At 27.4% G+C, this 12,472-nt stretch overlaps 1 protein-coding gene across 1 annotated transcript in view; it reads left to right on the forward strand.

The window, feature by feature from the left end:
- Positions 1-12,472, forward strand: part of LOC115034593 — a 26,141-nt gene that overhangs the window by 1,213 nt on the left and 12,456 nt on the right. The window lies entirely within an intron of this gene.

Raw genomic sequence — 12,472 nt, forward strand, 5'->3', positions numbered from 1 at the left:
CAAAAAAAGACAAAATATGGAAAAATCACGAAAATTTGCAAATTATTTCGAGTGAGAAATTCATAAAAATTTTTCTTTTTAAATCTAAGATATGAAAGTGTAATACAAGATTCCTTATAAGATTATCTACCTTTATCAAACAAGAAATATCTATAAGAAAGTCAAATTAAATTTTTATGATCGTTTGAAATTCAAATTTTTACAACATTGGATATTCACTGGATTTCTCATGTAGCGATTTCCTTATTTTGTTGTAATTCAAAAACGAATAACTGCAGATACATGAAAATTTTACTGAATGTTTATATTAGCATTTCCTATACACCATACAATTTTGAAAATATTTTGACTCTTTTTGAGCTGTTTACGGACATTGTAAGTTTTCAATTTTTTTAGTTTTTTTTTCTATAAATATCAATAAAGTTTTATCTGTTGGGCCAAAAATTGTATGAATTTAATACAAAGCTCCTGATATATTGTTACAATATCAGTTGAAAAATATTAAAAATACATATGCACAATATTTTTTATAAGCATTTAAAGATCAAATTTTAATTTGAAAAATTATTTTGTAGTTATAAATTTAAAACAAGATTCCACGTAAGCAATTAATTCTGTTACCAAAAAATCTAAAAAATACATTTACACAGTTTATTTTTATAGTCATTTTAAGTTCAAATTTGGACGAAATTACATATTAAAACCCCAGAATAACCATTTTAGTTATTTTGTTATGATTGTATAATATTATTCGTGGGTACTTGAAACTTCTAAAGTATACTATTATATATCTATGATAGTATCACGGTTTGTTGTTGATGTTTAACGCGTTATACGTACCCTATAGATATGTGATATGATTGAATTGGAATTTATTATAGGTCAATTTTTTGTCTTATACCTAGACTGACATACCGTCTCCACTCAGAATCGTTTTTCTTATATAATGATATTATATCATTGAATTCAAATTTAATACCATCCATTACAGTGACCCACTTGTAACCTACTGTACAGCAGAGCGACATCCACTTACCCACCTTTTTTTCTTTCTGTAATCGTTGTTATTATATCCACTGCTCGTATAAAATATACCTATTAAGTATTTTTTAGATCTATACAATTAATCGATTTTTGATGGCTCTTTCTTACAGGTACACGTATAGTAATAATTATCATCGGACGCCTTTATTCTTGCTTTACGTGTATATACATTAGTTTGTTTGTCTTTAAAACAATAACCCATTATAATTCAATTTCAGCTGTCAATAATACAACTAGATTAAGACTGTCAGATATCTTAATATTAAATAAATTGTTTTTTCGTCTTGTCGCGTTTACTGGCAATGACGAGAACACGCCTTTTAGTCGGTGACGGAATGCAGTCATAATATGCATAAAAAAACCAAAGCGACACAGGGGGTGGGGTCTTTTGGTATATTTGATAGATAAGCTCCCCCCACTTTATTTCCACCAATGCTTCATTAAAAAATAAAAGGGCCGCTAAAATATTTTTAAACCGGGGCCTCAAAAATGTAATTGTGGCACTGGCTGTCACGCGTTAATTAGAGTGACGTAACTTGGTAACAATAAACATTAAATATACTTACTTAAAGAGCTGTCCTTGCGGGTATCTATCACTTTGGTTTTTTTATGTTTGTACTGCTTTCCAGGCGTGTTCTCGCATGGCCAGTAACCCGACTAGACGAAAAACAATTTATTTGACATTAAAATGTGTATATATCTATATGTATTATTGACAGATGGAATCGAATTATAATGGGATATTGTTTTAAAATCAAACGAACTAATGTATATACACGTAATGCTAGAATAAGGTCGTCCGATGATAATTTTACTATACATGTGCCTGTAAGAAAGACCGAACAAAAATCGAATCATTTGACAAATCATAAATAAAATGTAGACAAAGAAATCATTGCTTTTACGAATTATATAGGTACCCGTCGTGATCATCTAGTAACTCCACTGAAAAAGTTGTTTTAACAGTAAGTACTTGCGATCTAGGATAAATGGACGTAGGCACGTATAAGTAGATGTTTGTTCGTGGTGGTCGTGGCTGTTGGGATAATTGGCCGTAAAAATTATCAATTGTTCAGTTTGTCCAAAAATATATAAAATATTGAAATTTGTTAATATTCATTCGAGGGCAAACATTTAATTACCACACAAATGTAATATTATACGTTGATAATAAATATAGTATTATCATCCAGTATAGTATAATATAAGTAAGGCATCCCTCGTTGTTTGGTATATTGTGCATACATTATCCAAAATCTTAAAATTTTTACGTCATTAAATAGTTTAGTATCATTAACAGACTTAAATTTCTGTGTGTTTTCTTAAGCCGCTTTAAGTTTTTTAAGTCTTACATGATAAGTGTCTAGTTTATGGCGTAAGGAGATCTTTTGGTGATGATTTTGATTTTTGTCCTTGTCTGGCCTACTATATTTCAAAGGTGTAATACTGTATAATGTTTTGTATTAGTGAACTAAACACATACGTATTTTCCGTGAATCAAACAAAACTGATTTACCACTGCCTATAACTAATAATAAGCATTAAATAATAAATGTTTTTAAAATCGTCTTTTAAAAAATAAACTATAACCTACCTATAATATGCTTGAACATTTTAAATTGATGAGACATACTAAGGTATTTTATTTACATTTAAGTTTAGTCGTTAATCATTATTTTCACATTTATAAAACATTATATTATAATGTTTTTCTTTTAAGAAATAACTAAAAATCTAATTTATATATATACAATATATTTCATTACTTCAAAATAATATTATAGTATAATGATAAATTAAATGTGTATTAAAAATTCAGTGACATCTCTAAGCCTAAAATTACATGCACGAAAAGAGTAACACTTTCCATTTCCTATATAGCTATGAACTTATAACACTAGTTACCGGGTAAAAAAGTCTCGGTAAAATGTACGTAACTTTACGTAATTATCGGGTGAATTAACCGAGCTCACATCTCCATAACTGTTGGAGTTAGTGGGGGCGAAGGGGGCCGCGTCAGTGTACTGAAATCAAAATTAATATAATATTATATAAATATAAATATTATTTTTAATCATTATACCCACCGATTATGAACATTTGAAGTTTGATTTCAATATAGTACCTACTAAATTCACTATATAGTTATCGTCTTTATTGTAGGTACTCATCTATGGACTATACTATGACCGTCACCGTTGATTAAAAAGTTGCCAATAAATTGGGAGCCATTAACATGTTGTGGAGTCTCAAATGAGCCATGGAATGAAACAGTTTGAATACCTTTCACTTGTAGTATAGGTCCTATACGATATAATCGTACCACTTAAAAGTTATAAGGCACTGATCCAAAAAACCGCCACGAACATTGGCCCACTGTCCTCTAGGACTATAGACCATTGGGCCAGTCCTACCTTAACCCCGACCGAAAATATTGTGGTGAATTATCCGCAGAGGTATGTCCAATGGGTAGGTCCGGGGTAACCCTGATTATGAACTCCTGTAATATGCATTTTAAAATAAATATTTTCATTTTAAAAACATCATTGTATTATATGAATTTATATTCATATATTGTATTAACACAGAGTTTGTTATGAACTGTCCAAACACTGGTATTTGGTAGCTGGTTAGTATATAATAATTATAATATAGGTACCTAGCCATACATAGGCGAACAGGCAGATCCGGATATTAGGAAATTACCCAATGGGCCGATCGAATAATCGAGTTATGCGGATGGCTAGAGCCGGTCAGTTATATTCTATAAGTGTCTTATCACGATATTTATATTAAAATAATAGTTTTGCAAATTTTGGTCTAATTAAAATCTATAAAATATAACATATTAACATAAATATTACGATAATAATCATACCGAAAATTATATTTTGTTGTTATAAAAAACAGTATTTATTTTTTAGGTTAGTCAAATAAAATCAATTGTAATATTATAATAGTAAAGTTGTAAATCTTATAAACTATAATCTGTATATTATAATTAAAATTGGTGAAATGGTTTATAATATAATAGAAAAGATTGCCTAGTTTAAGAGGCATATTGTCTAATGTCGATGCTCTATTCGTTATTTGTATCACACCGTGTACCTATAGGATAAATATTACGATAGTACCCACCGTCTCCACGAATAAATTGATATGATTAATGGTTCTGTAATACTTCGGGTTTGCAATCACTGTAAAATATGTAATATATTTTACAATTGTTCCCATATTATATTTATGTGAACGTTACAAAATATCACTTAAGAAGGAAAGAAATGATTGGTTTTTTAATAATATATTTTTATCGTTGACTGATATAACAATAATATTTTAATTTTAATGTCTATCAGTATTATGACACATTTAATCGTTAAAATATCAAAGTGATATTATATCGTGGGAAATACTGCTGGTAGACATGAAATGTTGACGCAATAAGTATACGTATACCTATAGTTAGTGTTATCATTACTAAATATATTATATTATTAGTGATGACATTTTTTTAAAAATTGTTCTTAATAATACCATCTTCGTAATCATTATAGATTGATGAATGTAATTTAGTGTTATTGTCAATAACGGAAAAAAAATGAATACCTACTTTACAATGTAAAATAGTTTGAAGAAAATAATAATATCGTAAAAAAAAATTAACAAAATAAATACAAGCCGTCAAGATATATATATATATATATATATACATACAAACTCCACATTCAATTTTTTAATTGAAATATGAATTTCCGGTTACATAGAATCATATATACATATATTTAAAATAGGTTTCTAATAAATAACACATTATTAAATACTAATCGAAATCTCCAGATGATAATGAAATGTATAACTGCGTGACATGTTGTAATTTAAATATAGTATTTTACACGGATGTATAATAGGTACCTAATATAAAATATTATTTTTACATTAGCAATTATATTTAAAATTGCAAATAACGACGAATCCCCGCGTTATCTATAGGTTATCAGACTCAAGGAACGACACTATATATTATGCTGCTCGTGTCATTATCATTTTATGTATATCGGTAATATTTATATACTATTTTTTATAATAGCGTCATAATAATATATTAGTCGACTGTTTTTCCCCGTTTTTCGCAATCCGAACTAAACGTAAAGAAATTGTGTGGAATATAAAAAAACGTTGCTCCAAAAAAATAACGATTTTCCCTCGTAGGTAGACGTCCCATGAAGTGTTATTGGCACTTATATAATGCTATAACAATTTTTGTTTTTTTTTTTTTTTGTGTTGGCCGTCGGAGAATTATTTCATGTCTTAGAATTATATAATTATATGTAGATGGGAACAGAGTTATTTATTTTTAGTATAATACAATGAACGAATGTAACGTGAACGACCTACCTATAATAATAGTAATATAACTTCTACAGAAATTATATTACGTGTATAATATGTAGAATGCAACAATATGGAAGTTAAAAGGTTAAGCTGCTAACCTAACCTATGGTTTGATGTAACGACATGGGCACACCAGAAATAAATAATAGGTACTGAAAAATTATAACTCTATCATTGTATTCACCATTTCATGCATTATTAGTGCGTATTACAATATTATTTACGCGTAATTGTATAAAATCAATATAAATTGTTTAATAGGTACCTATAAAAAAGAATAATATAGGTAATATATATATTTAATATCGTCCACATCCATGATACTATTTAATAAAGTATAGTATGTACTATGTTACCTTGATATAAGATTAAAACTAAATTGTCCGCTAACCGACGAAGTCACGCATGGAAAAATTATTTACTAAATAATTATAGGTAGAAATGTTATAGTTAAAACAAACATATTTTAGTTGCATGTACTACATTATTGCTGAATAACTTAGTAAAAGTAACTAACTATAATTAGTTGAAATATTTTTATACGCATGAGTAATATCTATAGAACATGTACATTGTATTCTTAAATATAAAAACAGAATTTTTTTATATATAAAAAGTTAGTATATCATTAGTTGTATTATTTATACTTTTATTGTGTGTTTCCTAGCTGAACCTATAATATACCTATCCTAAGTCCTAATCAAGTAGATAGGTATTATATATTATATTATAAAATATAATATTATACCTACTATAAAATACAAGTAGTTGTAACTGCAACTTTTTAGTTGAATTTACTATTATATAATATAATATTAGTATAATTATATTATATTTTATATATTATTAATATTGTAAGATAGTTATTTCAACTGAAATTTTAGGTAAAATTGATTAACTTTTTAATTACATATTATACTAAACATTTAGTTAAATTATGCGATTGAATCAACTATACAATATAGTTAAATATTTTAGTTAAATGAACCATAGACATTATAACTATAAACAAATAGTGCTTGCAATTAAAAAAATAGCTGTGCTATATAGGGAACTATAATTTACGTCTGAATTAACTAAAATTACAGTTACACCAACTAATTTTTTTTCCCTTTGATTGCCATACTTATATTATAATATGCATATATAGTTTACATACATTGATATATATATCATATATATATATATGTATAATTTGAGATAATCTTATATCCGTGTATAATATAATCAGTGTGTCTATCTTAAGCGGAATCGTTAATTTTTTGATATTAAATATTAGAAATATTTGTAAAAAACAGTATATTATATTATTATAATAACCAAGTAGTCTGACGGATCTCGTGAGTCGTGGGAGCGGAAAATCTTGCAGGCGAGGCGGCTGCCTCTCTATAATATATATATTAAAATATTATAATGTATTATACTGTTTTATAGATAACAAAAGTCAAAATTTATGTAACAAATTAAGAATAATATAGTGTGGTTGATGGTTCTGCAGTATTTATTTTGAAAATAATCTTATAATTGTATTCTATAAATAAAACGATATTATGTTATTTTACTAATAATAATATTCTCGTATTGAAGTAATAAGAATAAAATATTATTGTGTTATTACTTTAAAAATAATATTAAAAATGTATTTTTAAAAAAAAAATCTTGCTTGGGTTTTGTATGTAAGCTCACTTAAATAATTAAAACAATTCCCATTAATTATAAAATGTGTATTTAAAATACACATTAAAATACAAAACATATGTTTATACCTACTTGGACGGTAATATCAGTGAAAAGTATTTTAATAGGCTCTAAAGAAATCTAAAATGACGCAGCAATCGTATTCTGAATTAAATAACTAATACATTTTTAACGATTTTAGTGACATTTCAAAGTTAAAATGGGACTTCTTGGCTTCAAGTCTCAACTATTATTTAATATTAATAGACAATAGTACTATTTAGAGGATGATAAATTGTATGGTTAATTTTAGGTTAGATTCATACAATTTATTTGAGATGATTTTATTTAATATTCATTATTTATTTATTCGTGTATAGCCCAGGCACAGATACAGAGCACTGATCAGGGCAAACATTTTATTACCACACAAATACATTAATTGTTTATATATAAAATATAATATTATTATAATAAATATAGTATTATCATCAAGTATAGTATGACCACTCCCCTGCCCTGGATCAGGGGTGTCATTTCAAATTTTTTTTGTTGTTGTTGCTAAAATGTTTGTAAGCAATTCAAATCATAACCAGACCACATTTTTTCTCCCTGTATACTCAAAATATATAATATAGCTTTATAAAACCAGAAATATATTTTATGGGTACCCTTCTTCACAATGATTGTTTTAGAATTTTATCAATTATAATATTGTGGGACCACAAAACCACATCCTTAGAAATTAAACAGGAGTACAATACATTTTTTTTTTAATACTGAAAAAATATAAACGATTTTTAATATAAAACACTTAGGTATATCAGCGTTGTATTTATTGTTGGCAGGCTAAAGAAGTCATTTTAATAAAAAGTTTGTGCAGAATATTTTTGGTCCAGAATCAATAGATCGTAATATATTTGACGCATTCGTGTCAATATTGATATTAATGATAACTGTAATAAGTATACTTAACCTAAGATATTGTGAAACTGTGCCAAACATCGTATCTATTAAACCGCAACAAAACACACGATGACTGCAATAATCAACATTACGAAATTGCGTACAACATGGGAAAACAAAAATTGTACGTCTAACGATGTTCGTTATTCATGTTTTCGTCCACTATTGGGTGATTTTTTAATTTTGAATCTTATTCAATGTTTATATTAATCCCGAAACAATAGCGCGCTGTTATACGCTGTCACGCGTTAATTAGAGTGACGAAACGTGATAACAATAAACATTAAATATATGTAAATAGTAGTTCTTTTAGGTTTTTATGGGGGGTGCCCGTGTCGTTATAGGTTTTTTTTATGTATATGCTTGCTTTCCGTCACCGTCTGATAGGCGTGTCCTCGTCATGGCCATTAAGCCCGACGAGACGAATTACAATTTATTTGACATTAAGATGTGCGTATATAGATGTATTTTTATTGACAGCTGAAATGGAATTATAATGGGTTATTGTTTTAAAGGCAAACGAATAAATCTACACGTAATGCCAGAATAAAGCCGTCGGATGATTATATTATAACTATACCTGTACGGCTGTACCTATACATACACAGGAAACCCGGTGGTGAACAAAAAAAAAAAAAAGAAAAACCTAAAAAAAACGATAAATTGTGAACAACTTAATAGGTTTATAAGTATTTGATATAATAACAACGATTACAAACAAAAAACACAAAAATCTGTGTCGTCACTATAATATTAACAAAAACCAAATTGTGAGGATTACCTATATAATAAATGATCCATATTTACCAATGACCAATGTCTATGTTATCGTGGAAAAAATATTTAACCGTATTAAGACAATATATAGTAATATAAGTAATCTTCAGTAAGTATATAATATATACTATTTTGAGTTCAAGAAAGTGATATGAACACGTTAGTATATAACTATATCATAGTATTTCACATATATTTTACTAAATGTTTCTTTTACGTGAGAAAATTTAAAATACATAAATAAAAAAAATGTTTTAAAACTTGCGTACGGCGCCCTTGCTGATCTTGTATAACATTGGGTTTTGTAGTATCTACAATAAGTCTTTAGTTATACGAAATGCTTTAGCTACCTACTGCCTGAATGTGCAGAAGACTAAATAAGTAATATTGATGTGAAGGCGCTTACTGTGATTTAATATTTATATCATTAGCATAATAAACGTACCTAGGTGCATTATGTTATCCATCCGTATAATTACTAAAATAATTTATAGTAAGTTTTGACATGTGTTTAAGTATGAAGATTCTAAACAAATTATATCTTTTGACCTACGAGATACGTCAAAAAAAAAATCAAATTGTAAATACCTACTGTAAGACCGTATTAAAAATAATTGTTATAGCCGTTTTGTTATAGGTATAGGAAAAAATATGTTACATTTTAATTTAAAGAAATGCGTATTTTGATAAATAAAAATATACTTACAATGAATGTTCGTGATTCCAAGAAATAACTGTTAATAATAATCAACTTAAATGGTTTTAATATTGAATAATATATTATAGGTAGGTGTAAAGGTGTATTGAATATATACAGGTAGATATAACTTGTATTCAATACATAACTATATAATATTACAAAACTGAAATAAAGTCATTGACAGGTTTTTTTGTATGAGTCCAAGTAGTAAACTAAATTAATTTGAAGTCAAATGGAAGTTACAATTCGAATTAATTTGTAAAATATTATGACAGAAGTCTTTATTTGACTGAACACTGAAAGGTAAGTAAGTAATATTTTGTTGAACGGTATATTTGTATATATTGTATAATTGTTATATTTTATATTTCTATACTTAAATAAAAACACAGGGTAACTAATATCGACGGTCTGCATTGAATGTGTGGTTATGCAGTATACATATACATAAATACGCATTCCTTCTACACACAAAGCGACACATGCAAGACATAAAGTAAAATATTGAATATCTCTCCGTTCAAACGTTTAGTAAAAACAATTCAATCAATTATCAGCGACGCAAGTCGACACCGTTGTAATTCATATTTTATTATACTGTATAAGACCCCTTCGAAAAACCTACAATCAATATCTATTCACCTTGTTAATTATTCATTCACCAATCTATTTAATCTTTGCAATAATATAAGATTGTGTGACTTCCGTCGTATCATAGGCGAGTTATAGTATTATTACACAGTTATGCAACTGTCTATTTAGAATATAAACGTAAAATAATAAGTGCTCATTAACATAAATTACATTCGATTTGCGAATTGACTATACCTATAAACTCTTGCTACGGATGTATTGATTTTTATGAGGTGTGTTTAGAATGTAAATATAATAATAAATGCTCATTAACTAATATGCCTTTTTATCTTAAGCTTTTAAAGCGTTCTCTAAAGTAACACGCAGTACTCGGTTCTAGTGTTAAGTTAGGTTTGGTGTAGTCAATTTTAAGATCGACGTTACCATGCATATGGTTATCAACAGCTTATCGCAAGTAAAAATGTTTTTTTTTTTAAACGTAGGTACACTATCCTGGTGTATATAATAATACTTTTTAAATAGGTATAGAAAAGTAGGTGCACATGGTTTTATTTCATATTTGGGCTAAGTTAAGATTGTTGATATGCATTAGGTGTAAGTAAAAAAAAACTGATTTCAGATCTCGGGGGAAAGATTTTGGGAAATCCTATGTAGAACTTGCTAAACTGGGAAGATAAAATGTACACCTACCTAACATCAATATCGTAATTTAATTACAACAAATTATTCTCGAGGGGCCTGTCCATGACCTGTTTTTTTGCTCAAAAATATGCCTTACAGGAAAAACTTACTGGACCGCCCGTAACGTGATCTTATTAGGATTGTTTTTTTTTTTGAAAGAGAAACACTTCGCATCGGACTTATATTTTCGAAATTCTATTTCTAAATCATAAAAGTTTATATACACTAACTTTTCTTATTTGTATTGTGTTTATTTGATACAATACAATTAAAAATTAAAGTCCAATATACTCTGTACAGAACTATTCTCTTTCTAACGATAAAAATAATTATCAAATCAGTTCACTCTACGATGCTTGAGAGTGTTTCCTGTAAAGCGTGGTTTTGAGCAAAACATCAATTTTTACAATTGTGTACTTTATCGGAAGCAGTTTTCGACTTTTAGATGGACGCAGGGGGAAGGAGTCCTCAACCAATTTTTCAAAAAAAAAAATATTGTACCTCTACTATTATTTATAAGGGTGATGCACGAGACTTTTCATAACTCTGAAATTTTATCAAAATTCGCGATATACTTATTACCATCAAAATTCATCTTATGGATTAGTTAATATTAACCAATTATTATTATTATAAACTATTCATTTATTTACTTTTATTATCCTTTTGAGATTAATATTATTTGTAATAATAATAATTATATTAGGTACCTGGACCTTAATGTCTTATATTCACTTTTATATTTTTATTTTTTTTTTATTGAATATATAGATATAAATATTTTTATATGACTTAAAGAGGGGTTATAGGGGGTGTGGGGGCATAAGTCAATACCGTTTAACAAGAAGTGGGGACGATCTTATTTTAAAAGTAAACAATGTCCTCAACTTTAATTTTTCAAAGTCGAGCACTGCTCGTTATTATACGATTGGTAAGGTTAAGTTAGGTACATTCTTATAGTACAATATAATATACAAGGCTGAGCAAGTTAACGATTTTTTTTAACTTGGTAAGTCAAGTTATTTTAAAGTAATTAAGTTAAGTTAAGTTAAAAGTTAATCTCATTTTTTTTCGATAACTCGTTAAGTTAATAGTTAACTTTGAAAAAAAAGTAACTTAACTTAGTGTAAAGTTAAAACTTGCTAATTTGCAAAAATAAAAAATCCCAGTCATATTATATGGTTAATTAGATAGTTTTTCTTTACGTCCAAGAAAATACTGGATAAATTTAAAATGATACATCAAAGTAAAAACACATTCAAAAATTTGCGTTATTCTTCGGACGAAAATTAACTTAATTTAGATATTTTTGAAATAAAATTAACTTGAAGTTAACACGTTAATCTTGAAAAAAAGGTAACTTATTAAGTTAAAAATTAATTTGAAAAAAAAGTTACGAGTTAGTTAACTTAATTAAAATTAACTTAACGTCTTAACTTAATTTTAATTTTTAACTCGTTAATGCCCAGCCTTGATAATATACGATAAGAAACAACAGCGTGAATACTATAAGATTAATGTGACGTTAGCCTAAATTAGATGTCAAAGAATGTTGGAAGGGATCGTAATTATTTGACAACTTAATTGTCACAAACCACAGTACAAAAATCGAAACTGTAGGTACATAGTGTTACAGAGTAC

The sequence above is a fragment of the Acyrthosiphon pisum genome, chromosome X, assembly GCF_005508785.2.
Source record: "Acyrthosiphon pisum isolate AL4f chromosome X, pea_aphid_22Mar2018_4r6ur, whole genome shotgun sequence".
Lineage (NCBI taxonomy): Eukaryota > Metazoa > Arthropoda > Insecta > Hemiptera > Aphididae > Acyrthosiphon > Acyrthosiphon pisum.